Here is a 13896-nt window from a genome sequence, read left to right as displayed (position 1 = left end):
TTATCTTCTCTCTCTCTCTCTCTCTCTCTCTCTCTCTCTCTCTCTCTCTCACTTAGATTAAATCCAAATGCATTCTAACTTCAAACTGCAAAGCTGCATCCCAGCCCTTTATTATTTTTAATTTTGAAACAGGGTCTCACTAAGTTGCTGAGGTTTTCACTGAGTTGCTGACACTGTCTTTGAACTTGCAAATTCTCCTGTCTCTGCCATCCAAGTTCTGAGATTACAGATGTGTGCCACCACACCTGGCTTCAGAACCATTTTCCAGTCATACAATAAGAAAATTCTTTCTATTGTCTCACAAATATTTTTGCAGATCATTTATTCAAATTTGGATCATATCAAACTCCACTCATTGCATTTGGTATTATGATTTTCTCCTTTTCTTCTTTCTTTTTTTATGACACTGGAGAGATTGAATGCAGTTGAGTTCTACCACTGAGCTACAACCGTAACTGTTTCTGTAAAATTCTTTGTTTTGAAACAGGGTCTTGCTAAGTCACCACACACTGCCTCTAACTTGCTATCTTCCTGTCTCATCCTTCCAAGTACTGCTATTATCGGGGTGCACCATCATGCCCAGCTGGATATTCTGATTTCTAGGTCTCTTTAACCAAACTGAATCTTCCCTCCTCATCCCACTGACCTTTACTTGTCCAAAGAGCAAGGAATACTACCTTCTGCTTTGCTTCCTTGTGTTTTTCTAGGGGCTTGGTTAAATTCAGGTTTTTTTTTTTTGGCAAGTATACATTACGGCTGGTGCTGTGTGTTTCATATTGTATTACATCAGTAGGCACCTGGTTTCTTTTTTTTTTTTTGTGGTACTGGGGTTCCTGGAAGCCCTTCTACCTCCGGGCTACACTCCCATACCTATTTTTACATTTTTATTTGGAAACAGGGTCTCCTAAGCCAACGCGAGTGGCTGGCTTCGAACCTGCGCGATCCTCCTGTCTCTGCCTCCCAAGCGCGGGGATTACAAGCATGCGCCACCACGCCCGGCTATAGGCACCTGGTTTCTATCTTTAGTGATACTGAGACTGAACAGAGGACCCACGTGGTAACAGCCTGACCCCACCATTACCGCCCACCGCCACTCAAATGATGCCGTCCTGCTGGGAAGGGTTGCTTGACGCAGTTATTCCATGATGTGGCAAAGTGATGATTTTCTGACTGTATCGTTCCTTATTCATTTCTTAGCTAGAATTCTTTGTAAATAATATTTTCCTCTTCATTTAGGGCTATTTGATTATCCAGAAAGGCAAAACCAGTGCTTAATTCTTTCAAATAAATGCCAGTTCTTAAGAGTAAGAAATTTAGGATCTACACCAGAACTAAGTTTGATTCTCCTAGGCTCCCTCTGTCCAAGCTTTCATCAAAAACATTATAAAACCAGAAAGATATTGAGTTACTCTAACAGGAAAGAAGGAAGCATAGAACCTTGAAGTGAAATCTCCGTGTTCAAAACAGGATTTTGAAAACTCCTCACCCCACTTTTATCCCGGCCATTGTCTAGAAAGCAGTCAAGAGGAAATTATCTCTTTCTGTTCGCAGCTGTGTTCAGTGACCAAACTGTTTTGCTAAGGGATGTGAACCAGAAAGAGGTGAGAAACAGAGTTAAATCTCTGAAATGACATCTCTAGGAGACATCAGTACGCAACACTACCAGATGCTGTGGCTAGTAGGGAGAGTCGACAGACCATCAAATATCTGTCCATCGGTAGAGAGCATGTGTAATGACAGGCATACTGTTGTCAGACTGCTGATGGCCCACAAAGCTATACATTTGACAAAGGTGAATTTTAAAGACCAGAATCATATGTCCAGAGTTGGCTAACCAAACTGAACAGAAGCACCAGTACCTGGAAAAGCATCAAGAATGGCGAGGTGCCACCCACAGCCCCATGAAAGTGGCAAAGGTCCAAGCTCGTCAAGCTGCCAGGATGCACAAAAACGACATCCGTGCACTGCAGCCTCCCGTCATGACGCAGGACCCTTTCCTTGGTACCCAGGCTGTGGGCGTGTCCCCACGTCCAGCCCAACCAGGGATCCAGGCGACATGGCAGTCTGGCAGCCCAGGCTCCGTGAGCAGCTCACTCTATGAGGGGCCCTTCCTTTTCGCATGTGTGAGATGGTCCTCACAGTATCACAACCCCCTACCACAAGGGCTGTCATTAATATGGAAACCATAGCTTTCCAAGTGGCAGGCCAAACATCTGCCCTTTGCCACTGACAACAGCCCAAGAGTGGCTAAAAATAAGACATTGGCACCCGGAGGAGGGCTGGCCAGAGCCAGGAAAACAGAGTGAGTCCTGCCGGCTGGTAGGGAGACCCTGTCTGTGTTTTGGCTCTGTGCAGGCTGTTCCCAGGATGCACGACCACAGTAGCCCAGTGTGCACCAAGCCACTAGTGACCTGGGCCAGGCATTTAAGGAAGCCCCTGTGGATCGAGGCCCCACAAAGCCACATCTTTGCTTCAGGTGGAGAAGTAGGACATTACATTTCCCTCCGAGGTCCAGAGGCCACTTTTCCACAGAGAGCCAGTGTGCTGCTGGGCCAGGCTGCCTGACCTCTGCTTTCCCACGTTGTCAGTTATGAAGTTCACTCCTAGACCAGAACAGGAAGATTGGGCTACAGAGTGGCCTCCATGGGTCAGGTGGGTGATTCCAAGCAGTGCAATAGTGACTCTTCAAAAAGGGCAAGTACGCACGTCAGTCACACCAGGAAGTCCAACTCCAAAACTTCTACATGCGCCTCTGGGCGGAGGCTGACTCCTCTTGCCAGACACTCATCGGCACCGTCGTAGGTCACAGTGACTCTTAGCTCAAAGGATCCCAGGGGATTGAGTCCCCAAGGGTACTAACGCGTCCCTACGTAGAGCTCTCTCCAATGAGAATCATCCCCTCTGCCATTTATGAGCAGAAAGTACAAGCAGGTAGCACGTGGATTCCTACTGGATACAGAGAATACTGTATGAACTAAGCAATATGAACTAAATTATATCTTACTAGAAAAAGATAAATTTCGTATACCTATTGAAAAAGACACTTTGCTTGTATCTATTTCTGCTTGGGTCCAATCCGGAAGAAGAAATACCCAGTAACTTGAACAAGAAAAGTAGAATGTGAAGAACTAAGTATAATGGGGATTGGAATAACAAGGCATTAACTAGAAAGAAGAGCACTGTAAAGAGTGCAGGAACAGGGCGTGGTGGTGCAGTCTGTCATCCCAGTACTTGGGAGGCTGAGGCAGAAAGGTCACAGGTTCAAAGCCAGCCTCATCAATTCAGTGAGGCTCTCGGAAACTTAGTGAGACCCTGTTTCCAAATAACTAATCGAAAAGGGCTGGGGGTGTAGCTCAGATGTAGAATGCCCCTGGGTTCCACCCAGTACTACAAAAAATTAAAAATTAAAAAAAATAAGATGTAGAGAATGGAAGAAGGTGCAACCTAAAGGGTGTCTGTAAGAATGAGTTCACAGCAGGGCGTGGTGGCGCTTGGGAGGCTGAGACAGGAGGATCTTAGGTTCCCAGCCAGCCTCAGGTACTCAGTGAGGTCCTCTGCAACTTAGCAAGACCCCGTTTCAAAATAAAGAATAAAAAACTGGGCTTGGGCTGGGGTTGTGGCTGGGAGGTAAAATGTTTCTGGATTCCATCCCCAAAACCACACACACACACACACACACACACACTGAATGAGCTCAATTCTAAATAAAAGATTCGTTTGGTGGTACGAAAGCACTTACAAATGATTTATGATTTTTCCACTTCCATTGTGCCAGGAGAACTAAAAAAAGAAGAGGCTCTCCTTGGGTGTGGTCACTGTCCAAGCTCTCCTCTCCTGTGGACGCTTTTGAGTGGTTGGGATAACTCATCGCGCATGTCAGCGAGAGGCAACACATCCTGGGCAGGGGACACACACACCCGGCGAAAGGCACATCGTATCGCGTTTATCCCCTCTTCTGTAAGAAAGGGTAGTGACACTCTCATCCTCTGTCCTGTTTTTCCTGGGCTCCAAAGCGACACCGAGATAAGGGTGTTGTTTTCTCTGCATGTGCAACGATTTCTGAGCGTATTGTGTATGTGTCGAGGCGTGCTGCAGTCCCTCCCTGAGCGAAGCCGCGCTGTTGTTATTTCAGCACTAAAGCGATTCATGTGTCTGGAATGACAAGATGATCCTACTTGGAGCCCCTTGTAACGCCATCATCACCGCTGGGCCCGGCAGAGGACCAAGGCTGGAAGCAGCGGCCGATCTTCCGCCCAGGTGTAAAGCACTTAAGCTGCCCAGCAATTCAGGGTTTCAACTTGCACCGACGTGACGATTGACTTCTGATTTCCACTCAGGATTTTCTATTAATGCTGTGAGGAAGGATTAGTCGAATATCGACCTGTTTGAATTTTTTCCCCCTTGGAGAACTTAACCTGCGACCCTCCTGTCTCAGCCTCCCAAGTACTGAGATTACGGGCGTGCACCACCATGCCTACCTGCGAACTTTAAGTAATTGGAGGGAGCAAAAAGAAAGCAGAAATACAAATAGAAATAATAGAAATAGAAATAGAGGAGAGAGAGAGAATGAGAAATGGGCAAATTAGTTGGGGCTGGTGGTAGCTCCTAGAGTTTGACTTTTCTGGCCTCCGGGCCTGCCTATGGGGCCAGCAGAACCTGCAGGGTTAGATGTGACAGCTGCCCACTGATGTAAAATATAGGAAGAAAACAAAGCCAAGAGTGCTGGCACATCCCTGCAATCCCAGTACTTGGGAGGCCAAGGAAAGAGGATTACGGGTTCAAGGCCAGCTGCAGCGATTTAGAAGGTCCTCAGCAACTTAGTGAGAATTTGTTTCAAAATAAAAAATAAAATGGGGCTGGAGATGTAGGTCAGAGGTAGAAAGCCCTTGGGTTCAATCCCCAGGACCAACACAAAACACACAAAATAAATAAATAAATAAAAATAAAAAGAGAAGAGGGAAGGTCAGGAAGGGAAAGAGATGGGTAACGGCAGGAGAAGGGCCACGTGCCAAATTCTAAAAACTCTCGGATTTATATGACTGCAGATCTACTCATCAACTATAGGAAGGAATTGCCCAAAGAGACCTTATTTTTTCAACAATAAAGATAGATTTTTTTTCTTTCTGCTTAGTTCAACCATGACCATGCATCATAGAAAAATCAGCCAGTTCATAAAGGTGCATCGGACCCTCTTGCCAGAACTTTGTCTTCCTGCCCCACGCCCTCTCAAGCCCCGGCAGCCTGTCCACTGGGGCTCGGTGCTATCAGTGCCTGGTGTGAGCCCCGCTGGGTCCTGCTTCCTGAACAGGGGCTGCTCCTCCGCAAGGGTGTGGGGCACCCTGGGGAATTGCTGGTCCTCAGGCACGAGGAACCCACAAACAGTGCAGGACTCTTGGGTCACCTTAACCCAGGGAGAACTGGGCAAATAGAATATTCCGCTGCCCTCTTGGTGAATAATTCAGAGACATATTTCAGAAAGCTCCTCCGAAGGGCCACAGAATGGAGTTCTGATAACCTGTCGCAGAGGGCGAGTGTGAGAATGTGCCCTCAGAAGAAAACTGTGCCCTTAGAAGACTCTCCCTTCTCCTTTGTTTCTCTTTCTGTTCTCTGGCACCGTGACTTAATAAACTTTGCTGGACAAGTCCAAAGAGTGTAGAATAAAGCAAGAAACTCACCCCAAATACAACAATCTAGATAGAATTAAGATTAACATATTTGTTACCTTCTTTTTTTTTTTTTGTATTGGAGAGTAAACTCGGGGACATTCTAAACCTCCCCCTATTTTATCTTTTATTTCAAAACTTTGCTAATTGCTGATGCTGGCTTCCGACCAGGGACCTTCTTGTTTCCCCCTCCCAAGTACAGGGATTACAGGCATGCCTTACTATATCCCTACCACAAGTGATTTTTAAAAATTCAGCTGAGGCTGAGAGAGGAGGATCGCGGTTCTCGGACAGCCTCAGCTACTTAGTGAGGCCCTTTGCAACTCAGTGAGACCCTGTTTCAAAATAAAGAATGAAAAGCCGGGTGTGGTGGCGCACGCTTGTAATCCCCGCTCTTGGGAGGCAGAGACAGGAGGATCACACAGGTTTGAAGCCAGCTGCGCGCGCTGTCTTAGGAGACCCTGTTTCCAAATAAAAATGTAAAAATAGGTCTGGGAGTGTAGCTGGAGGTAGAAGGGCTTCCAGGAACCCCAGTACCAAAAAAAAAAAAAAAAAAAAAGGAATGAAAAATTAGGGCTGGGATGTCTCTCAGAGGTAGAATGCCCCTGGGTTCAATCCCCAATACCTCAACAAAAACAAAACAAACCCCAAAAAGCTCAGCCTTTATCATGGTGATCACCACCATCATTTGCTTTTGTGGCTCCTGATCTTGAACACCTCCTGCCGGCCACCCAGGCTGCACCTCTACTTTTCTGCATGTTATCATCACCGTGCTGTGGCCAGGGCGAGCCACATGGCCATACGCACTAGGATGGCGCGTGCTAGTGAGACCCCACCTCAGTGCTCTGTCCCATGTGGCTTCGTCTTATTATAGAAGCCCTCTGGGCCCTGGGCAGCTTTGTGGGGCAATAGCTACCAAGGCGGCTTTATGAAACGGCTCCAAAGGTCTGCTGCTCCTAACAGAGGAAGGGAATGAGCCTTAGAGAGTAGGTGATTTGTCTGAGGACACAAAGTTGGAGAGTGAAAGGACAAAGTCCCCGGGGAGAAGCTGGCTCCTCTCGCCCCTTCTATCTAGACAGAGATTTTAATAATTCAGCAACTTTCCCTCAAACTTTAAAAAAATAATTGAACATTTTCCCTCAGCCTCCCAGCACACATAAATGAATCCAGGGGCATTTGACCTCTGAGCTACACCCCCAGCACTATTTAATATGTGTGTGTATGTGTGTTTCTGAGGATTGAACCCAGGGGTGTTTTAACTCTGAGCTCCACCTCCAGTCCTTTTTTTTTTTTTTTTAAATAGGGTTTTATTTTTTGAAATAGGTGTTCTGAGGGCCTAAGTTTCTGAAGCCGGCCCCAAACCTATGATCCTCCTGTCTCAGCATCCCAAGTACTGGGATTACACATGTGCACCACTACATCCGGCTCCTCCAGACTTTGACAGCGTAGTTTTATAGAGTACGTGTCTCAGATTGAGTCTACCCTACACGGGGAAAAGAATGAAAGGGATTATGTACTAGGGAACATCCCAGAATAGTCCCATCAGGTAAACACATTCTTTCCTAATAGAAATCAGTTGGGAAAAAATTACCTTTCTCAACAGAGGTCACCCACTGTTGCTAAAATCAGAGCGTGATTAGACAGCTAAGTCCACCCTAAAAATGCCATTTCCAAGCTGCAGAGGGCCACGTGCAGAGAGCAGGTGGCTGAGCCTGGCAGAGTCACCAGCGGACGCAGCCCCGGGGCCAAGAATACCAGCGGCCGGTCTTGGCCACTCATATCTGTTTTACAGAATAAATGTGCATAGCTGTTTCTATTGTAATAATTTTTTTTGGTCACAGATCTTACAGTAAAATTGGAATTAAGCTCTATGTATATTCTTATTCTCAAAATTGAGTAACTGTGAAGAGATACTGTTTCTATACTGGTAAGTTTATGTGATTCTATTTGTCCTGGAGTTAAGGTGAGCTTCAGAGAGCTGCCACCCATTAAAATGTAAGGCAGAAGAAACGCTGTTACAAAGCTAGTGCTTTATTTTGAAGACATTTTCTTTTTTTTTTTAATGCTCTTATTACTTTTCTATTCTTGTATGGGTGCATTAGAGTCTCACATCATTAGGTGGCTCATATGATAGTGGCCACGTGCACACAGCCACACAGGCTAGGCGGCCTTTCCCCGGGCTCCCTCCTGACTCCCTCCTTCCCAGACGTCTTTTATTCATGACTTCTGCCTGCCAAGCATGAGATTCCTGATGTAATGAGTACCCCAGGCTTACAGCTCAGCCCCAAAGCATTCTTGGCTGTTTCGATGTCACAAACCCTGAAGATTGTCAATTCTGATTTGTATGCTGTTACAGTTGGAGATTATAATAATAACCTACTTAATAATATAATAGAAGCCAGGCGTGGTGGCGCACGTTTGTAATCCAGCATTTGGGAGGCTGAGACAGGAGGATCACGGTTCGAGAACAGCCTCAGCTACTTAGTAAGGCCCTCAGCAACTACTTAGTGAGATCCTGTTTCAAAATAAAGAATAAAAAAATAGGGCTAGGGGTGTAGTTCAGAGGTAGAATGTCCCTGGGTTCCATTCCCAGTATCATCATCAACATAGATTACAATATAAAAGTCACTTGAGGAGAAATCTGCTCTCAGAACTGGATTGGGGAAAAATTGGAAAGTAGAAACAAACAGTTAAATATATCTAATACTCTTTAAAGCACACATAAGCCCATCTGGGCAACTCGCTGGTTTATTTTTTTTTATTTTTTTATTTTTTTTTATTGGTGCAATGTATTCATACATCATAGTGGGATACAAACTTTTGTAGACATACATGCACACATCGCCCAGTCAGCCCCCACCCAATCCCCACCCCATTCTCTCCCCATCCCTCCCTCCCATGCTTGGCTTAGTGGTTGACATCTAGTAATATAGCAATTTATCCAAAATTAAAAATGATAATCTCACATAACAGTTTCATTTGTCTGATACCAAGCTTTTGATGACTTAAAGATAACAAACATTTCAATATTTCTTTTTACTTTCTTTCTTACCAGAGAATTTTTTTTCTATTTTTTTAGGTGAAACTATCATATATTTATATATTTATTTTTCAGAAAAAAAACCTCTATCCTAATATGGAATATGGACTCTAGATACCCAAAACGATCTTGAAAAAGAACAAAGCTAGAAGATATATATTTTCTGATTTCAAACCATATAAAGCTACAATAATTGAAACAGTGTAGTACTATTCTAAAGGCAGATATATAAACCATTGGAGTTAAATAAAAGCCTAGAGCTAAATTCTTCCCTATATTGTCAAGTTATTTTTGACAAGGTTTCCACGAACATTTGGTGGTAGAAATAATAATATTTTAACTAAATATTGTTGAAACATAATAATTACATAGAAAAGAATAAAGTTGGACCCTTACCTAATCCCATATACAAATATTAACTCAAAATAGATAAAAGACCTAAATATAAATCTTAAGACTATAAACTTTTAGAAGAAAGTCTGGGTCATAAAACCTCGCAACACTGAAATTGGCAGTGATTTCTTGGATATGATTTCAATGGCACAGGCAACAGAAGAGTATACAAACTCCCTAAAAAATAAAAAAATATTGTATATCCAAAGACAATGTAAACAGAGTTAACAGTTACTAATAGAATGGGATAAAATATTTCCAAATGCTATATCTGAAGGTATATTAATATTCCAACTAGAAATCCTAAAAATTAACAACAATAAAGGCAAACAATACCATTTAGAGATAGGTAAAAGACTAACATAAGTAATGAATCTCCACAGATAACCAATCTTAGTTGACTGTTGGATGGAAACTCTTGTTTCTCTGGTTCTGGTGTGTGTTACCTATTTCTTCTTTGTAGTTAATCTCTTTGAGTATTTTCTCTAGTGCTGGTTTTGAAGACAAAAATTCCTTCAGTTTCTGTTTGTCATGGAAGCTTCTTATTTCTCCATCTAATTTGATAGAAAGTTTTGCTGGGTAGGAAATTTTTGGCTGGAAGTTGTTTTCTTTCAGAGTTTGGAATATGTTACTCCAAGCCCTTCTGGCGCTCATGACTTGGTTTGGGAAGTCTGGAGTGATTCTAATTGGTTTGCCTCTGAATGTCACTTGGCCCTTTGTTTTTGTTGCCTTTAAGATTCTCTGCTTGTCTTCCACATTGGTCATTTTGACAATTATGTGGCGTGGGGATCCTCTTCTCCGATCCTGTCTAAAGGGAGTTCTATAAGATTCCTGGACCTGTGTATCGACCTCTTGCTCTATGTTTGGAAAATTTTCTGCTATTACTTCCTTGAAGAGATTGTTGATCCCTTTGGTTTCACTTTCTTTTCCCTCCTCTATTCCAATTATTCTTAGGTTAGCTCTCTTAAAATGGGCCCATATTTCTTCAATATCAGATTCCTGCTGTCGGATATTTTTTCCTAGATTAGAAACTATTAGATTAGAAACTATGCGTTCATTTTTGGAATGATCATCTTCTAAGAGCAAGATTCTGTTCTCCATGTGGTCTAATCGGTTGTTTGTGCTTTGAATTGAGGCCTTTACTTCATTAATTGCATCCTTTATCTCTTTTTGGCTCTGAGTTCTTTTCGAAGCACCTCTATTATTTCTACAGTTATTTTCCTGATTTGATCTTCTAGAAATCTCTGATTTTCTGTTTTATCGGGTTCTGATGTTGTGGGGTTGTGGGCATTCATTGCTCCAGTATTATTCCTCTTTCCCATGATTTCGGAAGTTTGTGCCTTCTCTGGGTTCTTCCCTTGGGTCTCTATGACTTCACTTAAGGTGTTCTGGATCTCGAGTCTGTAGTATCTCAGACCCCACTACTCCTTTACTGGGTTGTATCACAGAGTCTCCGACCCAGAGAGTCGATAGAAGCTGCTTTAGACTGTGGGGGGTGCCAGGTTGCACGTTCTCCTATGGTGTGATATCTCTGCCACCGCCCCTCCCCCACTGGGTCAAGTCCCAGGGAGTACAGTACTGGGATTTCTCCTCTGTGGCCTGCAATTTGACTCACTGTTCTTGAGTACGCAGATGTAGCTGTACTGGATTCGGTGAATTCTCTGCTGCTGCCGCCGGTGGCAATATGGCGCCGCTGCCATGCCCTTGGCCATGAGGCTGGCGTATTTCTTCTTGGTTTTGATTTCCACTCTCAATCCCTGCGGTGTGTGCTGAGCTCAGCCACTGGGAGCTTTAGATTTTACCTGCAGCGAGAAATCCCGCCTGGCTGTTCCGCAGCGGCTCACCTCGGCTTGCTGTAGCCGTCCGGTGAATTTGCCGCTGCCGCCGGCAGTATGGCGCTGCTCCCGCGTCCTCGCACATGAGGCCGGTTATCTCCTCTGTGGCTCTGAGCTCTGTTCTCAGTCCGCTTTCTCTCTGGAGCCTGGTGATTTTTTTGTTTCTGGTGATGGTGTTTTCTGGCTATGAAAGGCACTGATTTTGTGGTAATGGAGATTAGTTGTTAGCGGGGCTCTTAAGCCCCACTTTTCTCGGTCGCCATCTTCCCGGAAGTCTAGCCAACTCGCTGGTTTCTGACAGAGCTATTTTATAGGGCAGGTAACTTGTGGACTGCCGCACATGGTCAAGCATGAAACTCAAGTGCTCGGAACAGGAGTGTGCTATTTTTAAAGTGAAATGACTCCAGCTTCCCTTGCTGTTTCTGGACCTATTAGACTTTCATTTATATGCCTACCCCATCACAGACAATGTTGTCATTACATAAAGAACATTTAAAATGAATCAGAACTAAATTCTTCCATGCCCACACATCTGACCAAGTGTTTGTTTACAAATCTCCCTTCTCCACAAGAGCGATTTGATCTGTGCAAGCTGGTTCTTTCATGAGTGTGTGTGTGTAAGAGAGAGCACTAAATATAGGACTTCATCGTTGCCTGAGTTTTGAACACTCCTGCCCCCAGGCTCTCTGGGTCTGGCCTGACAGCTTCTACTGAGCTGGTTGAGCTGGTCAGTCTCAGTCTCCACCTCCCACAATGGCTCCTTCCTCTGACTCTCCCAAGGGCCCCCCCAGAAGTGTGCCAGTGAGGAGGACACATCGTCACAGCCCTGCATCACTTGATGGAAACATTCTGACCTTTGGGCCACAGTGTGACCAGACAGTTGAGCCCAAAGCTGTGAACTTACATGATTCCATGCTGACCAAAGGCTTCCTGCATAACATGCTGAAAATAAGACAGTTGTCTGTTGTTTTTAGTTCCTGGTGTTCTTAACATCTAGTTCAGCTGGGGGTGCTAGCACGCACATGTAATCTCAGTACTAGAGAGGCTGAGACAGGAGGATTGCAGGTTGAGGCCAGCCTCAGTAATGAAGAAAGACCCTGTTTCAAAATTTAAAAATAAGCCAGGCGTGGTGGCGCATGCTTTTAATCCCAGTACTTGAGAAGCTGAAACAGGAGAACCCAGTTCGTAGCCAGCCTCAGCTACTTAGTGAGGCCCTCTGCAACTTAGTGAGACCCTGTTTCAAAATAAAGAATAAAAAATCAGGCTGGAGGTATAGCTCAGAGGGTTCCATCCAGGGACCATAATAAATAAATAAATAATTTAACAAATAAAAGTGCTGGGGAAGGGGGTGTTGCTTAGAAGTAAAATGTCCCTGAGTTCAATTCCCAGTACAAACAATAACAAAATCAATCTAGTTCTCCAGCGACATTCTCACCTCTCTGGGAGTGGATTCCCAGAAGAAGGCCTAATCCCTCTTCATGGGCTGGCGCCTGAACTATTTATTTATTATTTATTTATTTTGTGGTACTGGGGTAGAACCCAGAGGCTTTTCTACCTCTGGGCTATACTCCCAGACCTATTTTATACTTTATTTGGAAACACTGTCTCACTAAGTTGCTGAGAGCCTCACTCAGTAGTTGGGGCTGGCTTCGAACCTGTGCGATTCTCCTGTCTCAGCCTCCCAAGTGCGGGGATTACATGTATGCGCCACCACGCCCAGCGCCTCCTGAACTATTTAAAAACAACTTGCGATCTTGACTCCCATCCAGCCCTGACAACACCCCACTGTGCTCCTCGGCTGTTAAAGTCTCCTCCAGCGCACATCACCAAGCTCTCCAGGGTAACCTTCGACTCCTGCTGCAGCCATACTCCCACCTGCCCACTTCTGGAGGACCCCACCTCTCCCGGCCAAGAGGCCCCTTATGATACCCCCTGACAGCAGGAAGTAGCTTTAGACTCAGTCTCCGCCCATTATCACCAAAAGGCCGGGATGACAAGTCAGGTCCCTTCCCCCTTCCCTGCAGGAGGTGGAACCCTGGAGGAGCGTCTGCGGTATCGAGAGAAGCAGCGTTCCCATGCTTAGTCCCACCCCCGAGACCTCTGAGGCCTCAGATGTTCTCAGATGGTCTGAGATGGCCTCAGACAGTCTCGCCAGTCGAGTGGACTGGCCCCCATCCCTGAGAGGAGAATTCTGTACTCCCATTAAAAGCTGGCACCACACACACAAAAATAAATAAATATATAAATAAATAAATAAATAAATAAATAAATAAATATAAAAAAACTTGCATGTCCCTGCCCTGGACCCCTGGGCATCTTCCTGAGGATGCTCAGGTGCATGAAAGTTCACCGTCAGCGACAAATGCTGTGAACACACATGCCAGCTGCTCCAGCATGCCTGGGAACAGGTCTTGGACAAGGAATTCAAACTTCCAGGCTCCACTTCAAACCTTTGCACAAGAGTTTCCAGGGGCCTGGAGTCCATGTGGCTAAAAGTATCCAGGAAATTCTGATGTTGCTGTGGACAGTCTAATATTTAGGAACCTCTGACCTAACTCATTCCTGCTCCAGAAATAGAGTTCTGATTTATGTCTTAAAGAAGCTGCCTAAAAGATGGCTTTGGAAGAAAGGATTAAAAAGAAATTCTTAAAACAGGGCTGGGACTGTGGTTCAGTGGTAGAACGCTAAAAATAAAATAAGTAAATAAACCGACTAGGTGAAAGAGGTACATGTTTCTACTCTTTCTCGGTAAAAGTGTTTTAATACTTTATGCCAAAAAGTATATACAAAAAAGTCTTAAAATTGAAAAATAATAGTAGCCCGGCTTATTTTTTTGATAGTAAGATTAAAAGAGTTGACAAATATTTTATTTTTTTCTTTTGCCTCATTTTAAAATTTTCAGAATGAGAAAAAGAGGAACAGGAGGGGTGGAGAGAATATATACATATGTGTGTGTGCATGCATG

Source organism: Muscardinus avellanarius (genome assembly GCF_963383645.1).
Source record: "Muscardinus avellanarius genome assembly, chromosome: 2".
Classification (NCBI taxonomy): Eukaryota; Metazoa; Chordata; class Mammalia; order Rodentia; family Gliridae; genus Muscardinus; species Muscardinus avellanarius.
This window is presented reverse-complemented; position numbering follows the sequence as displayed.